The following is a 21612-nucleotide window of genomic DNA, read 5'->3' on the forward strand; positions in this document are numbered from 1 at the left end:
AGCCCCCTGGCAAGGGTCCCGGGAAACTCCAGACTCCCAGAGGTATGTCCTGAGTTCCGACAGGAAGATATCTAAATTATTTTGCCCTTTATTATCACAGAATAATAGAATGATTTGGGTTGGAATGAACCTTAACAATCATCTAGGTCCTATCCTGCCATGGGCAGGGATATCTTCCATTAGACTGGGTGCTCAGAGCCCCATCCAACATGACCTTAAGCAGTCCAGGGATGGGACGTCCACAGCTTCTCTGAGGAACATGTTGGAGTCTCTCACCATCACAATAAAGACTCTCTTCCTAATATCTCATCTAAACTCCTTCTTTCAGTCTGAATCTATTCCTGTTTGTCCTATCACTTATGCCCTTGTAAAAGGTCCCTTCACAACTTTCTTGGCAGCCGCCTTGAGTTACTAGAAGGGTACTTTAATGTCATATTGGAATCTTCTCCAGGATGAACAACATCATAAAACCTGCATTCCTTTCATGTGCAATCCTTCACAGGAATCTAAAAGCATCACAGTACAGACAGCTTGAGAGCTTAGGAACTCTTAAAAAAATTAGGACTTCTAAGTTATTTATGTTGATTTTGGGAGTTAGAAACATAACAGTCAGCTTTGGAAACATAATGGAAATATTTGTGGATTTTCAATCTTTACATATGTATTGGTAGGATTTAGAAGGGCAAACTCCTTTTAAATTTTTATAAATCTATCACTTTTTTCAGTTTAGGAATTGAAATTTTCCTTGTTCGGTATAATGAGTGGAATTCGTAATTACTAATGGTGGCCATTTGGAGAATATAAAGGTTTTACTGGATCCTGAAAAGTTATTAAAAGTAATTATCTTGATCTGTTAATCTGTCATCATTATTATCTCTCTAAAATCAAATAGGTTATATTGCCTAGGTTTTGGAAGATAGTCATGAATAGGATGGATGTTTATCAATTATGACTCAATTAGTTTATACTATAGAGTTGTAAACATTATGTTTAATACTTTGTCAGATTTTATTCTCTTGATGAATTTCCTGAAGATAAGTTCTCAGTTCATAGCTTCTAATTTTTCAGATAATTTCTACTATAGGGTTATGATATACAAATGATTGAAAAAAATAATTCAATAAATGATGATAACAAATAACTTACATTTTTATAACACCTTTCATCTTGACTTTATATCCAGTGTCTCAGTTATGCCTCATTTTGTGATACTTCAAGCATAATCCATCCCTCATATGTGCCTTTTCTTAGTGCTAATTGCTATTTTGATGTGAAAGTAGGCAAGTAGACAGGCAGCTCTTTCCAGACTAAGAGAAAATATTAATGGTCTTTCTAATTTGTTTTTGTAACAAATTTAAGCAGACAGGTGATTATAACAGCACCATTTATAGAAAATTTTTGTTGCTTTTTACATGTCAGAGTGGCAGCTCTGTTGTATGAATCACTGAGTATATATTAGTAGTAAAAACACAAACTGGTCTTTGAGAAGTGTTCTTTTAATTTTCCTTTGGGGTGCTTTTATATAAATTTTATCAGATATTATTACTATATGAATAATTAGTATAACTTTATCATGTTATTTGTTATCTTGGTGTTTAATATTTATTATGTAAAGAAATGAGAAAGTCTTCATAGTAGTATTATTTGCCCACTGACAAGAAAATTAGAAGAGTTACAAAGCTATATTAATTTTCCCAAAAACCCCCATCAGTATTTTTACAATCTGGTATTTAAATAACTCACTATAAATAACCTGCTCCTTAGATGACAACGGCAGCACCAAAATACAGCAACTACAGCAAACAACAGTAACACAGACCTCCATTTCCAGACTAGCCATAAAGCAGAAATTGTGGTAGCAGATACTAATCTAAACATCACATATTTTACAGCTCTATATCTAACATCTCTATCCATCTCTAAAAAGGACAGTTTTATCTTTTGGATATCTTGGTATTCAGATTGATGAGTCACAAATCAATGTACTGTAAGCACTGAAGATTTTGCATAAAAATACTGAATCTATACTGCAAATGATACAATGCAGAATATTATTGTTTAAATAGAATTCAAATCATGTATCAATATTTTTTCTTCTTTGAACTACAATGATATGTAAACTATTAGTAGAAGAAGCAGTTGTCATTTAGATATGGATCTCCCAAAAGTAATAATGCCCAAATTCTACCTACCAATGGTAAATTTCCATTATATGTATCAGGAAGAGAATTTGGACAGTGTTTTGAGAACATTTAGGCTACGTCTGATTCAACTGCTTAATTAAAATTTCTGCTTGTTTTCTACTTGGTTATTATTCCTATGGTGAGCCTAATTGCTGCTATATGAACAGTGCATTTGCCTGGAGAAATTTATTAGTTTTCAGTTGAGAAGCATTCACTTGCTATACACAGTTTGTGGTAAGTTGTGTTAAGCAGTACCCTACTTCTATGCACATAGCTCATATGATGAAGTCTGCAGTGTGAAACTATATAAAGCAATTAGTTTCTGCTGTCATTAAAAACTGACAGTAATATCTTTATTCATTCAGTTGCTGCAAACTCCCTCTGCTTGCTTGGCTAAGTATTATTATGGCACTGCATGATGCTCTGTGTGTGGCTGGGGATTTTCAGAGGTTATGCAACTTTCACATTCCATACATGAACAACATTCCATCCCAAGTTCATACTGAAATCGTTTGGTTTTGCAACCCTTTTTTTTTCCCCCAGTATCAAACCCAGAAGAAATAAATATGATAATAATTATAAGCAATAAAAATTGCAACAATTAATATAGCTGTCAAATATAAGAAACATCTTTTACAGCTTTTTTCCATCTGTTACATATTGAATCATTAAATATACTTGCTTTTAGTCTTTAGTATTTGACAGAAAATGTTATATCTTTTCTTTTTATATGGTACAATTCTGATATGCCCCACCTTCCAATAACTTGTTTAACTGTGGATTCTCATCATTAACTTCCAAAAAGTCTACCGATCCCAAAAACAGTTGGAGGAGTGAAGGAGAAATAAATTGACGCACAGACACATTTTCTCAAACAAAAAATTCTCAGCCATTCAGATGGACAGTGAATGTAACCAGTGTATCCATTTAGTCATGGTCTCTCTGATGAAATATTTTATTGTTTCAACAGTATCTGCTGCCCAGGTGAATAATTCTAGACTGTAGTACACAAGACTCAAATACTCCCTTCTTTATAGAATTTACCTTCTGAAAACACACTTATTTACCTCCCTATTTTCTTTATTTGTCACCTCAATACATGTACAATTTGATAATTTTCAGTGTGTGTTTTTTTTTCTTCAAGAGATTTTAACAAATTGTTTCTATATAGATATGAATCTCTTTCTCCCTCTTATGCTGCCATTCAACATACTGAAAATCCACACATGCTGGAAAGACAAATGTATATTATAACACAGGAATTTTAATAGAAAGTATGTTTTGGCTTATAGAAAGATTACAGCCTATGTTTTAAGGATCATATTTTGACATGTACTTTGTTTTCTCATACGTAATGACCACAGAAAGATGTAGTTTTTCTAGTATTTTATTTTCTATTTTATGTCTTCATTACACCACACTGTAGCATCAAATTCTCCATTTTCACATCACAACTATTCTTCAGAAAAAATACTTACTAAATATTTGTAAAAATACATTTATTCCTGCTGTTTGAGTTTGACTTAAAATGTCATCTTTGTGTACCTTGATTTCAAGACATGTTGATTTTCATGCATGTAAGGATATCCATATTTCCTTCTGTTTCTTTTCTGCATTTAAGTCATGTTTTTACCAGGAGCTGTTCTGAATCCTTTTCTCAGTGAAAAAAAATTGGTATCTTAGTTACCTAAGAGAAAAAAGTATTTTTGTGAGTTTCTAATGTGTGGAATTGTGTATATTACACAAATTTAGGTCATATGTCCCTTAGTCATTCTGATAAAGTTTCTAGTTTAAGAAAAATAAATGCAGCAGGGGTCAAAATGCTAACCCAGTAATGTTTTCAAAGTCATGTGGTTTATTCAAATCCATGTATTTTTCTGACAAAATCCACAAAAGATCCCTATTCTTTACAAAAGTATACAGCTATTATACCTGTTTTCTAGGTGAATGAAAGCAGGTTAAATACTTCTTTAGCATTTTCAGGAAATGGACAGCTTAGTAGGTACAGCCCAAGGGGAGGCAAAGACAACTACGAGGCCATTCTGTGGATTAATTCAAAAAGTCATTTTAGCCCTTGGAAGATATCCCAGTGTTCTGGAATTAGGCAGTGACAAAGTTGAGCTTTATGTCTCTTGTGTGCAATCAGTTACCTCCCCACCTTTCAGCTGGCACTGTGTGCCCTTTGGCTATTACTGAGCATGTAGCTGAGTTTTAACTCATTAATGTGATAGCAGCTCACCAGCTGACACCAGAGGCCTTGTGCTTAAATGGGCACCTTGACTGAATTCCAGTGGGATCCCTCTGTTGGGAGGGAGCATGGATCACAGAGAACAACCTAATTGCTCAGCAGCAGCAGACATACTGAGTCTGTAGGAGAGAACTTAGGTGACTGACTCGTGCCAGTTGTCTGAAGAAGTGAGCACTATGACTAAATGCTTCAATGCCTCTTTTAAAAATGAAATTTTAGTATGGCAAGGGAGGATGTAAGAAAACTAGGAAAATGAAAATAACCTAGAAATATCATTACAAACTACTCTTGCACTCTTCCTGGAAGTTACTTAGTAACTCTGCTTTGTCAACTCAGGTTTATGTTTTCATTTAAACCTACCAGACTGATGCAAATATAAGGTAATATACTAGAAAATAGGCTGCCAACTGTCTTTAGAGTAAAATACCAAAACCCAACCAAAAAGACCAACCTCAGGTGTGACAGTAGAGTCTATTTTGGCTTCTCAGTAACTCAACTATTTTACACTAAGAGTCATAAATGTTAAGACTAAAAGGTAAAATATTATCCATTAAAACAGTTGTTTTAAAAGGTTTATTTTACACCTGTTTCATTTGGTATTGAAGGATGGTACTTGTGTAAGGAGTACAAAAGTAGTTGAGTCAAAAAGTGTGTGTATGTTGGGAGAAAAGAAGGAATGGCCCACTGTTGGTGAGTTTGGAAAACGTCACCTGTGGTTTCATGGTGGGACTCCAAATATATATGGAGCTATTACTGCTAAAACATTAAATTTGTTTATCAGGAACAGAATTATGTATTGATAGATTTGAAGACTTACATCTGCTGAAATGATAAACAACCAAATTACATTTACTGGGAAAAATTAAAAATTTATGTGTCTATCAGTGAAACAGAAAGGATTCATGACAGGAAACTCAGGAGTAAAACTGTGTGGTTTACACAGCAAATTTAAATGGTTGTGCAGCATCATGCCTTAAATCATAGAAGTGATTCTGATCTCTGTAGTAATTACATGTTATTGGCTTCAGTAAATTTCCTTAGATTTGCAGTTGTCAAATGGCAAAGATATCCTCTAGCTTTTGGGAAGGAAGTTTTACTTTTGAGGTTGAATATCTAACCAACCTAAAGCTTAAGGTGTTGGTAAAAAATCAATAAAGAATTAAATAAACATGAAGATGTAAGAAGAGGAATAAATACTCCTGCATGATTACTGGGATCATAGGAACCTTGCAAAAGTCAGTGCATTTACTGTGCACCTGGGATTTGGAAACAGTGGATGTAAGGACAGCAATGAAATTACAAATGATAATGCTACCAAGAAAGCTACTGAAATAAACTGCAAACAACTTACAAGTTCATGGATTTTGCAATTCAATACATCCTAAGGGAATAGTTTCAGAAGTGAACATTGAAAGTTTAATGCCAGGCAGTGTGGAAATAAGCATTTCACAATTTCTAACACTTGATTTAAGCTGCCTTGTGTAAAGGATTTCTATTTCTTTTTAAGATTGCATTATATCTGGCAGCAATAATAACAATAAAAACATTGAAACCTGTGAAATGTTTTCTCTTGGAAAAGGAGTTAATATTAATAAATGATTCAGCTCTTGTAAAACAGTATGTTTATCAATATCAACAGTAGACTGACAGCAGAGTGAGCAGAAAATTTCACTGGAATATATCAGTGACAAGATTTCCTAAACCTGGTAAGTTTTTATGGAAGAATCTCAAACAGACACAGTAATTTTTATAGACACAAAATTAACTTTACTTCTATATTTACTAAGTGAATTTTTGAAATCAGTATGAGTATTGCTGTTCTGTTATTATGACATATTTTTTTTTCTTTATTTTAAGGTGCATTTGGTAACTATTTACTCTTAGAGTGTCTTCATTTCCACTGGTTTCTGTTAATATTACTGAGAGTTGCAAGAGATCAAGGATCAACTGACAGCTAGAATACTTTTTCGCTAGAGATAAAATTATATATATAGATATATAATGAATTTGTAAAGCAGTATCACCAGTGATATTATATAATTCTGTAGCATAAAGACTTTATGTCTTCCAGATCAACAAATTTTTTTTGTTGGGGTGTTTGCAGCTCTTTTTCTCAAAGAATCACAGAACATGCCAAGTGGAAAGGGATCTGCAAGGAGTCCAGAACTTGGCCCTGCACAGGACCAGCCCCAAAGAGTCACACCATGTGCCTGAGAGCATTGTTCAAAACCTTCTTGAACTCACTTTGGTGATGTGACCACTTCCCTGGAGAGACTTTTTTATTTGAACACCTTACAGTTGGTGATTTATATTTCCTATTGTGTATAGAAGTATTTGTAGTTTCTTTGCAGTCAAAGAATACCTTGCCTTTAATTGTCTTGTTTTATTATTTGATTATTTCATTGGTAACTGCCTCATTTTAACCACCCATTTAAATGTCATTGCATTGAATGTACAATTTAATGTTTTATTTATTGTAACTTGGTAATGTTTTTTTAACATATGGGTAGTTAGAATAATAAAATTAATGTAGCACCTTACCTTGGGAGCTGTCACTGAGCTGCTGTTTTCATAGGACTTTTATTATATTTTCTGTCACTAAGGGGTTTTATTGTGGCAGTTATACAATAGTCTCCTACTGAGATATTCTTTCAGCACTTGTTCCACTCTGGATTGAGGGTGTTCAGTAGCCAGATCTGTACATTAAAGGTCATTTTTTATGAATGTCAGGAACCAATACAGGCATGTGTACATAGGTACCTGCAAAGAAAATGCCACTTAGAAATAAAGATGTTTTTATCTTGAGCAATGATTCTTTAGAAAATTAATTTTAATATCCAGGAGATTTCTGTTCTCTTCACCAGGTATTTCCACATTGAATTTTACTAGTCTTAACAAGGATGTGGGGAAATTTTTAAAATAATCTTCTTCATATATCCTTACAAAGAGTAAGATTCTATGTATCTGTGAGTGTTCATGCTTGACTGGAGGATCAGTTTTTAGCCTATAACAGATAACACGGCTTAGATGCAAACACAGGTAACAAGCCAGGGAGATTTTCAAAATTTTCATATGCCATTTTTTCTGCAACAAAATATTTAAAATCACAATGTTATAAGTGAACAATGAATGTAGATACAAAAACTATAACAAACAAAAATTATTTTGTCTTTATTTATTTTATTTTCAGTACAATTTACCATAGGTTCTATAGTAACAAGACAAAAGGCATGATTCTCTCTTTATTTACTTTTATTTCATGCTAGTTCATCTTCTTTGACTAATGATTATATTGTAAACACTGCATAGCTAAATGGCAAATCAAGTTCCATAAATACTAACTTTGTTGGATTTTATCAGAATATTTTGATGAGGCTACTTTCACTATATTAAGTAAATTCATTTTCCAAGTGAACACAACAGTTATTTAACAGCTCTCAGGAATACTAGATATCAGTCTGGTCCTGACATGAAGATACCATATTTGTTTAAAGCTTTTTTCTTCCTTTAGTGCCAAGTAAGTTGCCAAAGAACAATAGATTTAAAATCTGGCCAAGAAACTAGAGATAATTAAAAAGACATCTGAGTGAAATCACTGAATTTAAGACTTCAGTGAGCTACCAAGCCTCAGGAGGGACTCACTAAAGATAATGCTGAATTGAAAAATGGAAAATAGCAGGAACCAAAAAAAAGTAAAAAAATTCTGTTGTTTTAAAAGAGCATAACTCTCTTAATGGGTACATTGTTCATACTTATTTCTCCTGTTAGATTAAACAGAGGCTTTGTTAATTCTGTTGTCCAGTAAAATATGAAGAAAAAAATTACTATTCAGAGACTTTTAGTGCTTTTATTGTGCTTTTATGTACAGAGTTGTGATGGCATGCTAGACTAACATTCCCAAAAATAGCCCATCCTTGTAGAGAAACAAAGTTACAAACTAGATGAGTAAGGGAATGCTGACAACAAAATGGTATTTTCAGCCAAACAGTTCATTAATACTTTCTATTTCTCAAGCCTGTTTATTAGCAAAGTTGAGATCTGGACATAAGCAGACCAGAATGGAAATCCAGCATTGCTTGAAGCAGTAAATTAGGATATTTCTTCATAATATTTCATAATATAGTATAAAACATGCTTCTAGTTAAGGATTTACTGATAAAGCCAGTCTCTTAATCCACATGAGAGAACTGGCAGTCAGTGTGAAAGCAAAGATCATTATGGGTATATTGTGACTTCTTTTGTGTTCCTATCTAGGAGGAAATAGAAAGATTCTCTTTCTTACCTTGTACTTTGTCTAGCAATACTTTTTCTGGTAAAATTTGGGTGAAGTAATTGAAGACCTACCGCAATTTTATCGAGGGTAAAATGACATGCTCTTAACAGGCCAAAATAAATAAAATTATATTTTAAATCAAAACTTTTCTGAAAGTATTTTAGGGAATTTGCATCTATGTTTATGTAAAACACTACTTTTTTTTCTCTGTTATCCCTTCTGGAACCCATGTGTGACATGCACGAATGTATTAACATTTTTTCATGCTACCATGAGGAATTATTTGATGTCATCTGAAAAATGTAAAGAATCTAATAGATTATTACATTTAAGGTGATGGATAGAGTGTTATGCATTAATTTGACTCTTTTAACAACAATGGGAGATCAAGTACCATTGAACTGACAGACACTTTCTAATACCCAAATACTTAAGCTCTGTTCCAGATTAAGTTATTTGGGGGGGTGGGAAATCTTGCATCAGTATGAGCCAAGTCTCAATGTAGATGTAGCTTTGCTTTCAGATAGTCATCAGTATCTGAAAAGCCTTTTGAATGGCTCCCAGAAGTAATCTCTTCTTCTGCAAAAAGATACAATACAGAAGTGTCTCTGATGGCTTCCATTAGCTTTCTCCTTTTGGTAGTCACTCTGTTTTTTAGGTTCACCCAGGCATGCCCTCAGGCAGATTTCTTAGTCTTGTGTTAATATTAGTTCCACTCATAGAAGGCTGACCAAGGAGGTCATTTGAACTCCTATTGCCCCAAATTTTTACAGCAAATTTGAAAAACTATACTGATTATTCAGAGATTGGATATTTTTCCTCATCTCTGTAAGAGTACTCACATGAAGTGAAGACATCCATCAGAATTAGTTAGGTCTTGATTAGCCTGCAGGAAAGATAGTAAATATTATTAGTAGAGAGATATAATTCCTGCAGTACTGACTTACCAAATAAACAAATAAAACTTACTTCTGCATTAATAAATATCACTATATTTATATATTATGAGAAGAGATATTAAGATGATGTCCACAAATTTTATTATAAAGTCTGGCTATTATATGTTTGCAGGAACTACTATGAAATCTTTAATCTTTTACTTTGAAGGACTATATGATGAAGTTTTTGACTTGGAAAATAGAGATGAGAAATAAGACACTAAGATTCTAAAGTCAAAATTAGACCTTCAAACAAATAGAAGATCCGTAGAGAAGCCTAAATTCCCAAGGAATCTAAAAATACAAATGAGCAATGACATTACAACCATTGAGAGCATACAGAATTTCTCAAGTCTCAAAAATACAAAGCAGATAAATGCCAATAAACCAATACACCAGTATCATTCACAAAAAAACCCTGACCATTTTCCTAACTCATGTGTAGAGGTTGAGCCTGTATAGGTGCTCTGAACAACTTTACAATTTCAAATGTGAGAATCCAGGACTTGCCTTTCACAACTATGCACTTGAATTCCAGGCTACAGAAGCATCTGATTCTGTATCAGTAGACAAGCATTTTATGTTGTAAGTTTTAGCAAAGACAGTAAAAAGCATCACTGTTTTTCCTTTTTAAATTTCAGCACAGGAAAAATCAGATGCCAAAATTCGCCTTGATAAAGTCCATTTGACTAAATGAGATTACTTAAATTAATTTTTGCTTACAAAGCTGGAAGAAGCTTAGATCCCCTCATAACCTACATTTCCATTGAACAGTTAAATTGACCTTCAAATGTAAGCCTCTTTGTAAACCTGAAATTCTCATGAGTGCCTGGTATGCATTGGTGCCTCATGACAGTGTTTTGTGCTATAGAAATAAAGCAAATGTCCTTCTGGGAGAGGGGGGGCTTTGAAAGCAGCACCATCTGTACCCTGCATCACAACCACCTCTGTTTAGAGGAAAAGAAGGGTAATTGTAATAGGGGACTCCCTTCTAAAGGCAATGGAGGGCCCAGTATGTAAACTGGACTCGACTCACAGGAAATCCTGCTCTCTCCCAGGGGCTTGGTAAGGACCATTACTGGAAAACTCTCCAGCCTTGTAAGGCCCCCTGATTACTAGCTATTACCTGTTCAAGCTGGCAGTGACAAAAAAACAGAGAGAAGCCCAAGGGCAATCAAAAGAGACTTTGGGGCCTAGGGACATTTATTTGAAGAATCAGGAGATCAGCTAGTGGTTTTCTCAATCCTTGCAGTAACAAGGAATAATATGGATGGGAGAGAGCAGATCTGTCAGGTCAGTGTGTGGCTCTGAGACTGGTGTAAGCAGAAAAAGTCTGGGTTTTTTGCCCATGGGATAATCTATTCAATGCCTGGTGCACTGACACCTGCTGGGTTCTAGAGGGGAAGAAGAGCCTCTCTAGAGGGGAAGAAGATTTCTAGCACAGGGTGATTGTTGATAGAACTTTAAACTAATTTGGAAGAGGGAAAAAGAGAATACCAGGCTTGTAAGTGATGAACAATGGGGTGGTGTGTCAAAACTTGAGGAAATGAGCACTAATGGGATCTCTCAACCTGCATCATGAGAAGCTGGCTACAAAGTACTGCTCCTGAAATGTTCCCGTACTAATGCATGCAGCAAGAATGAACAAGACAAGCTTGAAACTTTGACCCAGTCCCAGATATTTGATATCAAATCAAAGCCTTGTGAGGAACAGATGAAATAACTTGGTTTGTTCAGACTGGAGGAGACTTAGGGGAGACCATATTGCAGTCTGCAACTTTCTCATGAGAAGAAGAGGAGGGGCAGACACTGATCTCTTCTCTGTGATGATCAGTGACAGGAGCCAAGGAGAACTGGAACAGGCTCCCCAGAGAGCATGCTACCAAGCCTGTCTGAGCTCAAGAAGTATTTGGGCAATACACCCAGGCATGTGGTGTGATTCTTAAGGTACTCTGAAGAGTGCAAGGAGTTGAACTCAATGATCATGATGAGTCCCTTTCAATTCAGTTTATTCTGTAATTCTATGAATGCGACTGTTTCTCAAAAACTTGCTGGAGAAATATTCTGTTCTAGGCCCATGGGAAAATGCTGCAGCACCACAATTCAATTCCCTTGGGGTTCAAATAATAAAACCTGAGTGTCAAAACCAAACATGCGTTGTTCTTCAAAGAAAACATCACTTATATTTTGTCTGTGGTTATGATGGTGGAGAAAAAGAGACCTGCAGTCAACCAAACTGCAAGAGGGGATTTTGTACTGAGTGGCCGAGGTACTGGTGGTGCTGGGCCTCAGAGATGGCCTTTGCAAGAACAGGCTGGGCCTGCTCCCTGCCAGACAATTCCACAGACAATTCCAGCCTCTTCCAGTGAGTTCTATAACAGACCCACCACAGCAGACATGTCAGCCTTGTGGCCTATCTATGAAAGTATTTAAGAGGCAAAGGAGGAGGGGAAAGAACTCAGTGTGCAATGGTGAACACAAAGATCAGAGAAGGAGGTGGAGAAGGTACTGCAGATGCCAGAGTGTTTCCCTGTAGTCCACAGAGAGGAGCAGGTATCCATGCTGCAGGTCATGAAGGACTCCATGGTGGAGCAGGCAGGCATTTCCTGAAGGATCTTCAGTGTGTGGAGAGTCCACACAGAAGGAAGAAGGGGTCATATCCTGAAACACTGTATCTCAAGGGAGGGACTGCATGCTGAACCAGGAGAAAAGTATGAGAAAGGATCAACAGAGAGGAACAGGTACCTACTGAAAACTGCTTTCAGTACTCCATTCCCCAGTGCTGTCAAAGGTAGGGAGAGGAGTCAGAAGTATCATGTTGAGAAGGACACCAGCTGAGTCTGGGGAAGACAGGTGTGTGGGAGAGGTAAAATTTTTAGAGGTTTTTAATTTTTTTCATTTGGGGGGGGGTGTTTTGATATTTGTTGTTTTGGTTTTTTGGAGGTTTTTTGGTTTGGGTTTTTTTTTTTTTTTAATGTTTTGCTCCTGAATGTACTTTGGCAATAAATACAATCATATTTTCCCTTCTGAAGTCTGTTTTGCCCATGACAGTAATGGGTAATCAATCTCACTTTATTTAAACCCATGAGCTTTCTCATCCTATTTTTAACCTCCATCCTGAAGAGGAGCGTGAGTGGGAGAGTTGCTGAGTGGGTAACTGGCTGCTGGACAAGACTAACTATTGTAGCTAAGTGGCAAACCATTACTCAAATTAGATCTAAGAGCTCTGTGTGTGGCATAGATGAATGTTCCTGGTATTACATGCCAGGGCTGTTTTCGGTGAAAATGTGCCACAAGAATAAGTAATAATTAGGATACCTCAGGATAAAGAGGGAAACATCTTAATCTTTATAGGATGATCCAAAACAAAGCAAAGATACAGAATCATTTCTGAAAAGTATAATAAAATCCTTTAAATATGGGCTGTTATGGAACAAACTGAATTCAATCCCATTAACTCAGAAAAATGTACTTTCTAGATCAACCTTACAATCATTTAAAATAACTTGAGAACCTTTGTATGTGTTTATTTTCTCATTTCATATTTTAAAAAAACAGATTTTGTTATAAGCCAAAGATGGTAGCTGGCATAAGCACTGATAGCACATACTTTAGTGTAAGGAATTGTTTGAGGAAGCACCATGCACAGGAAAATATGGTTTGCTGCAATTTTTATTTTTTTTTTTCAGTAAAAACAGGTCATTACGAGAACCAGAAATTCTGCCTTTTTCTGCCCTGCTTCTAAGCACAATTATTCCATTTCTACCACAGCCATGTTCTAAAAAGACTGTATATTTGTTACTGAATACTTTTTATAGCCTTATATAAAAGTATGTCTGAAATCCGAACCATAATAACTCCAGCAGGTATTCCTGGCTTGTTTATAATTTTTTATTCTTTTTTAAAATATCTCTTCAGGGACTATGGCCAGTAGTGGTTTCTGCACCACAGGGTACATTATAAACAACAGCTGTCCACAGTAACAATTAAACTACTGAAATGAGAATTAAGACAATCTCTTCAAGAAAGAATTTCAGCCTGCCTCATACTTCATGAAGTATTCTAATGGAAGCATAGGATACACACATAAACAGAATATGCAGGTTTTTTTGGAATAGAAGTGGTAGCACATGAATTTTGAAGGGGGGAGAAATAAAAGCTTGTAACCAGGTATATATAATTTTAGGGCTTAGTATATGTATTTATAACTGAAATATTATTTGCTGTTATCAGCTGTTAACTCAGAGAACATATTAATTCTGTGTAGGATGTTTTTCATACTGCCTTTCTGAAAATGCTTTATGTTTTTTTAACATATATAAAATACAGCTGCTTTGCCAGTAGAAAGTGCTCAAAAGTTGTCCTGCTTCCAAATGTTACAGGGGAACTGAGAAAAGATAACAGCCTTTGTTTACTCTGTAAGGTATGCTAACTTGCACAACTGCTGGGGGATATTTAAATATATTTTTAATCATCTGTAACACCTGTAACAGCTGATTTTATTATTTTCAGCTATATTATGCCTTCATCTTTTCAGAAGGTGTTTCAAAAAATTATCCATAGGTATGGTATGTATGGAATCTCATCACAGTACTTTCAAAGATGTAAATGATTGTTAAATTATTTCAACTAGATTCTTTTTCCCCAAATTGGAAGGTTGCATGGAGAATAAAGTAAATGGCAGGACTATTAAGGATTTGTCCAAAGCTTTGCAAAATTGTGAGAAAGCCAAGAAACAAACATAAAATTTTAAAGTGGTAGAGCAGGGCTAAAATTGCTGGCCGCATTTCTTAAACTTAATCTAACATTCTTTCTTAATTATCTCAGTGTAGTATGTCTATATAGCCATAACAACTTAACTCAGTAAAATTTGGGAAAATAAACTTTCATTTATATGAAGTACTAAATGAATTTTGGCGCAATTTTAATATTAACAATCTGCTACTACAAGAAAGAAATAAGAGAAAATCTCTTACAAAGAGAAAAACTTGGTTAACACATACTATAGTACATCCAACAGAGCAAATGAATAGAAATGGATAACAGACTACTAACTAAAAGTTCATTTAATAGCAGTTCCACCCTTATTTCTCAATAGTGAGTACTGAAAACAATACTAATTGATAATGTAAACTGGAAGTGTCAAACTCAGGCAATATCATTTTTTACCCCAGAAATATTTGGCATCATCCATTCTTCTCTTGAATCAACCTCCCGTAATTTCTCTAAAGGCTTTTGTAGTTCTCTGAGTAGAAATAGCACATATTCTGTTTTCCAGGTTTTCCTGATGGGAAGGAAGTCACTTCTGAATTATAGCCTGGTGTAGTCCTGGGTTTGATTTAGATTTGTCTGCTAAAATCCATGTGTAATTTTTTTATTTTGAAACAATTATTTTAGAATCACTGTATGTTGGGATAAAACATCATTACTGCATTGGTTTACTTTTGTCCATATACTTAAATCATCATTCTTTTGTGACCATAGGATTCATAGTTGATACTAGGAACAGATGAGTAAATTATGAATTCTCAATCCAATGTGATATTTATGGGCTCTTTATTTTTTGTGTGCTGACAAACATTGATCAGTATAAGAAATGAATGCACTGGAAAGATGAAGTAATCTGTAAATTGTAAAGATATGATTCTGAGAAAAATAATATCAATATATGCATTAATTGATGATATAGAATTTTTATTTTTTGAAATATACTTCTACTATGAATTGTGGCAGAGAATAGAAAAAGAAGAATTAATCTGAATTAGCAGTTAATTACCACTGAGGGCTATGTGAAGGCATGCGGATGACAAGGAGGAGTTGTACAAATAGCCAGCACAGTTTCAAAAAGGGTGAATCATGCTTGGCTAATCTAGTGGCCTTCTACATGGAGTGACTGCCTTGGTAGATAAGTGAATAGCAGCTGATATTATCTACCTTGACTTCTGCAAGGACTGATACAGCATCTCTATCTTTAAAGTGGAGAGGTGTGGGTTTGATGGGTGGATTTTTTGATGGGTAAGAAGCTGGCTCCATGACTGCATCCAAAAAGTTTCAGTTAAGGTCTCAATGCCCAAATGGAGATCAGTAACAAATGCTGTCCCTTTGGGGTCTGTACTGGGGCTGGTGCTGGTCACTATCTTTATTAACGACACAGTGAAATTGAGTGCAGTCCTCAGCAAGTTTTTGCATGACACCAAGCTGAGTGATGCAGTTGCTGTGCTGGAGGGAATGTGTGTGTCATCCAGAGGGATCTTGACAGACCAGAGAAATAGAATACTGTGAACATCATGAAGTACAACAAAGCTAAGTGCAAGGTCTTCCAAATTGGGTCATGGCAGTCCCCAGTAGCAGCACATAGTGAGGAATGAATGAACTGAGAGAATCCCTGTGGAGGAGGACCACAGGGATAGTGGCAGGTGAAAAATTAGACATGAGCTAGTAATGTGAACATACAGCCCAGAAAGCCAAATATATCCCATGCTGCATCTAAAGAAATGTGATGAGCAGGTCATGGGAGCTGAGATTCCTCATGAGATTCCACCTGGAGTACTGCATCATTTTCTGGAGCCCCCAGCACACAAGGACATGGATCTGCTGGCAGGAGTCCAGATGAGGACCACGAAGAGATCAAAGGACAGAAGAGTCTCTCCTATGAAGACAGTCTGAAAGAGCTGGGGTTGTTCAGCCTGGAGAGGTCTCCAGAGACATTATAGCAGCCTTTCTAAGAGGGCCTCTAAGAGGTACCTCTAAGAGGGCCTACAAGAAAGCTGAAGAAGGAGAAGGAGGAAAGGATTTAAAGTGAAATATGATGAATTTAGACTACATATAAGGAAGAAATTCTTAGAGTGTGGGGAGGCACTGGAACTTGTTGCCCAGAGGAATTGTAGATTGTCCCATTCCTAGAAGTGTTGAAGTTCAGACTGGATGGGGCTTGGAGGAAACTGTGTAGTGGAAGGCATCCCTGTCAATGACAAGGACATTGAAACTATATGATCCATATGATTCCTTCCAACTCAAATAATTCTATTAATTCATCAGTATTATGGTTGAAGTTCTACCTTTATGGAGGGAATCAGTGGACGTATATGTTAAAAAACAAAAAAAAGCCAAAGTCCTAACTACTTCCTATTGCTTCTGTTACTGCATTAAATACTGTTCCAACTAATTCCTAATTGAACAGGTGAATTGAACTCCGTGTACCAACCAAAATCTGCAAAGTACTAAAATGAAGTTTACTGTAACATCTGCACTGTGGAACTGGGGACTTCTTCCCACCCCCTAACCCAGCAGCTTGAAATAGGGAGAAGCAAAAATGTTCATTTTGAAGAGAAAAATCAGCAATTAAATTCAGCAGGGTGGCCTTTCCTTTTACTCGGCTAGTCACGAATAAAGGCAGAAGGCATTTAATATGTCAAAAATAATGGAAACTTTCCCTGGGGATATTTTCCATCTTGGCCTTTGCCATGAAGCATTCTCAAGCTCACGTTGCTTTTCACATTGTAGGTTGTTATTGTTAAGGTGGAAACATAAGCAATTAAAAAGATAATATCCACACTGTTTCCGTGGAGGTCATTAGTGTTCTTCACCATTGTGGTTTTTGTGGTTTTGTTTCTTTTTATACTAATGAAGCCCATTTCCTTTTTTTCATTTTCTTTTAAATTGTATAACACTAATGCATTAGACTAAGTTCTTCTCATCTCAAGTCTAATGCCATGTAACAGTTTGTTTATACTCTTAGCTGCCTTAAAATACATAAATAATTAAATAAACAAATAAAAGATGAAACAAAATGGTAATAATGAAAGACCAATTTTTTCACTTATGTCATTAATGGGTAAATTTGTTGGCACAGAAGGGGAGATATTGATGACAATGACTGGCAAAGGCAGGTTTCTCTAGCTTAGTGTTTGATAAAATGGTGTTTAATTTACAGCTCTGACTTTAAAGACAATGGAGGAGCACACAAAAAATGTAGAAATTATTACCACAGAACAGCACTTGGAAGGAAAAATTAAAGCCACAAGTCAAAGCACAAGGTTTTCCAAAAAAATAAGTTATAGAGTGACTTTGTTTAAAAAAGAAAAATTTATAGCTAAGCTTTCATTCCCAAGAATAATTTATTTAAATTAGTTTCAAGGGCCATTTTCCTTATCACTGTTATGGAACAGCACAAATTTTTTCTGTTTCCATTTCATTTTTCATGGTAAAATAAGAAACAGGATTACAGAGTTTAGTCATGTTTCCAGATTTATCATTGGTACAAGCTACTGCATCACATGAGAAACAGATCCAGATAGTGGATTCCTCAATATTATTGGGTTTTTAATAATTATTTCTTTTCTTGTGTTCAGGAGATTTTAAAAATCATACCTCTCGAGACTCAAAGCATGGATTAGAAGATCTGATGGGTCATCTGAAAATATAACTAAATAAGAATTACACTATTGGCTCTGTTCCAACAATTCAATATCTTAAACAGCATTTATTCCCTCCCTCGGGGGTTATTTTATACATTACAATGCTTCCTTTGAATGTTCACTGACAAGTTTTGACCAGCCCAGCTGAAAGAACAAAGCTATATATAAATTGTGCATGCACAAAGGGGTTCTGTCCTTCTTCATAAGTGTATGCTCAATATAATATAAAATAAAAATGTATAAGAAGATGCTGCCTTGGCAGCTGAAGCTCTAAGACACAAGTTTTATTCACATGCACACATATATAGCCTTCTCTGAAATTATTTGGGCTGTGGTAGCTGAGACCCATGGAAAAAATGGTTTTTTGACATCAGTGTTCATAGAGAAATGTAGAACAGAATTGTGGTCTGAGGATTTGTGGCAATCATATAATTGCTGGTATAGAGCAAACCCTGTATTTTGTCTTTCTTGTTATCTGTATGACAAACAGACTTTGATAAGAAAATCTGTTTTTCTCACATCTACTACTTTACTAGACTTTGTTCAGTTCCTAATTCATAAACATAAAGAAAAAAAATAGGTATGAATTCTGGAATTCATAATGTTCTTTTATCACATTACACTTGAAAAGGGATTATTAAGCCTCAATTCTGTTTGGAGAACTCTGTCCTTAATGCTACCACTCTCCTGACAGCAAGGAAGAAAATTGTACACATAATGCAGACTTGATGAGGTTTATTTATTTTCTTATGTAACATCTGGGTAAGAAAGAGACAAGCTAGGCTAAGAAGTCATGTTCTGTCCAATGCTACTTGTTGCATTTTAAAGGCTTGATTTAAATGAAAACAACCTTTTCTATTAAATCTAATACCACAGTTAGAATCTGAGAGTTAAATTTTTATGTTTTTATGCATGCAGAATACCCCAGAGACTAATTCCTGAGTTCAGAGTAATTTAGAGGTGATACATTGACAATTAATATTTCTTTGCAAGCAAGAACACCCAAATAAATACTAAATTGAGAAACAAATTATTATCTAAGGAGTAGAAAGTCCACCTCCTCCATTCCTTTCTATGCAAGAATGCACCAAAAATAATTCATGTTCTGTCTTAATTTATGCCAAGTACACTGTGAAAGAACTGAATATAGATCCAGGAATACAAGTAGAACAAATCTTTATTTAAACAGAAACTATGTGGAATTAGAACTATTGCAAATATCAGGTATACACTGAATTTTTAGTTTTCTGAAATATCAGATATATCTCCTTGGAGACAGTGAAAAGTACTTTGTATAATTGATCTGAATTACAACAATCAGAAGCTGATGTTCATAGAAAGCCTTTAGTTTCTATTATATCAATAATTTTGATCAAATAATTGGAAAAAAACCCTGAAAGTGTGTTTTGATTCAACCACAAGATATTAGTAAAAACTACAAACAATTAGCTCATTCCAGGTCATATAGGAAGTAAGACTAAATATTGTAACAGGCCACAATTGTCTTAAAATGCATTGACATAATGGGAAAATTTACTAAAAAAATAAAAACAATCAAAATGATAGCAGTAAAGTATTACTGATCCAAGACAGCCTTCAGACAAGTGAAAGAGAAAGAAAAGAAGTACAACATCTTTGGAATGAAGGCAAGTTTAATACTGTGAATAGATTGGCAATAGCTGAGGATAACATTCAAAGTTGGGAACACTCATTGGCTCATATCAGAGACTGTAACTGTATTCTAATGCAAAAATCATAAAGGAAATATGTCCCCAAATCCCAAATTCTAAAAGTTTCTTTCCACAGAAATGAAGTCAATACTCTTTGATTAATATATAGGTTTAAATAATTCAGGTGATCTGTCAGGAGCATTAGACCTGGACCCAAAATTATCTCAGTGAGTAACATGACATTTAGATCTCACATTCCCAAGGTGGACTGTTTTAATTTAATTTTACATCATATGCAAGTTTTTTTACAAGAGACATAGAGAAATAAGAATCACCAAGATCTTTCAATTCCAGTTGCTGTTACCATTCATAGACATTCTCAGAGTACAAGTGGTATATAATCTTATGTAAACTACCTACCTACATTTTTGTCCCAAGTACTAAATCCATGACTTCAGTTCCTAAAGGCTAAGAAGTTCTGTAGGAAGCATCATTTAAGATTGTCTTCATTTTATACAGTTCCTAAAGTATCAACTAGCAAATTCCAGTCTACTGTCAGAGTCAGGCTACATGATTAGTTTTGGTTCTGATCTTTCCTTTTCCAATTCATAGCTTAATAAAAGCTGATAATGTTCTTGTTTGGGCAATATAGAATTTATGTACTTGTATGAAGCCAAAAAAGTTGAATTTATTGTTTTCATGTGCTACTGAACCACTGGTTCCTTCTCTAACACAAACTTTATGAAATTCTTTTCTAAGAATAACACATTTTAACATGACTGGTGAAGAAATTCATTCTGTCTCAGTGTTTTCTTTGGTGAGAAAAGCACAGTAGATATAAAAGTACATGGATAAAACAATGTCTAGAAAACAATCCCTATACCTGCATTTCTCAGGCATGCTAAGTAAGCATGGTGCAAGAAATTGCATGAGGTAAAGAGTTAGACCCACAAAGAAGTCACAAGGAGAAATGTCTGAGTTCTGACTGGCTGTAAGGACTTTGTTGTTGCTAGCTGCACAGATATGGGGAGGGCCCCTCTGAACTGCAACCAAAACAGAGTTAAAAACTGACTCATTTTAAGTGTTTCCTGGAGAACAGAGTATGCTATCCTAATTATCAAATCAACTGTATTAATTGAACTGAATGGTTCAATTAACAATTAATTTATTTTTCCTTAGGAAAAGAAATCTAACTTCTGAAGAACAGTGTAACACAAGATTTAATTATTTAAGCACATAAAGAATGAGGATATTGAGAGAACAGAAGTACAAGTCCAAGACCAAATAATACTGCAGTTAAAAATGGCTTCAATAAACAGATGAAGAATACCATTCACACAAGAAATTTATTCTTTAAATCTTTTTTTCTGATGAATCATACTCCAGACAGAACAAGGGGAGAAGAGATCTGAAGCAGACAAAACTTTTTAAGAAGCTTTACCAAAACCAGAGTGTGTACTGCAGCTGGGCTTTTAAGAGGCAAGCTAAAGAATCACAAGGGTCTGTGAAGTCAGCATTCTCTAGAAATAAAAGGAATAGGCTAGAATTTTAACCAAATAATATAAGAAACCTCCTGGCCCTACATTAATCTTATAAAGGGCTTGAAAGGAGGCCCAGAGGAAGTCAGTTTTAAAACAGATCTTTGTGAGATTAAAAAAAAAATTAAAAAATTAAAAAAAAAAAGAGGGAAAAAAACCCAAAAAGCGTGAAGTATAGTACAATTATTACAGAACTGGGTTTAGTAGTCCAGGAGACCCTATGGTTTATATTTTCTATATAAACTCTCTGAACAAGCTTCTTATAGCAAAAAAAAAAAAAGGGTGATGGGTGGGTGCAGACATGAGAAATATCTTGTTCAGGATGGTGAGATCCAGTGGGAATCC

This window comes from Serinus canaria, chromosome 4 (genome assembly GCF_022539315.1).
Source record: "Serinus canaria isolate serCan28SL12 chromosome 4, serCan2020, whole genome shotgun sequence".
Lineage (NCBI taxonomy): Eukaryota > Metazoa > Chordata > Aves > Passeriformes > Fringillidae > Serinus > Serinus canaria.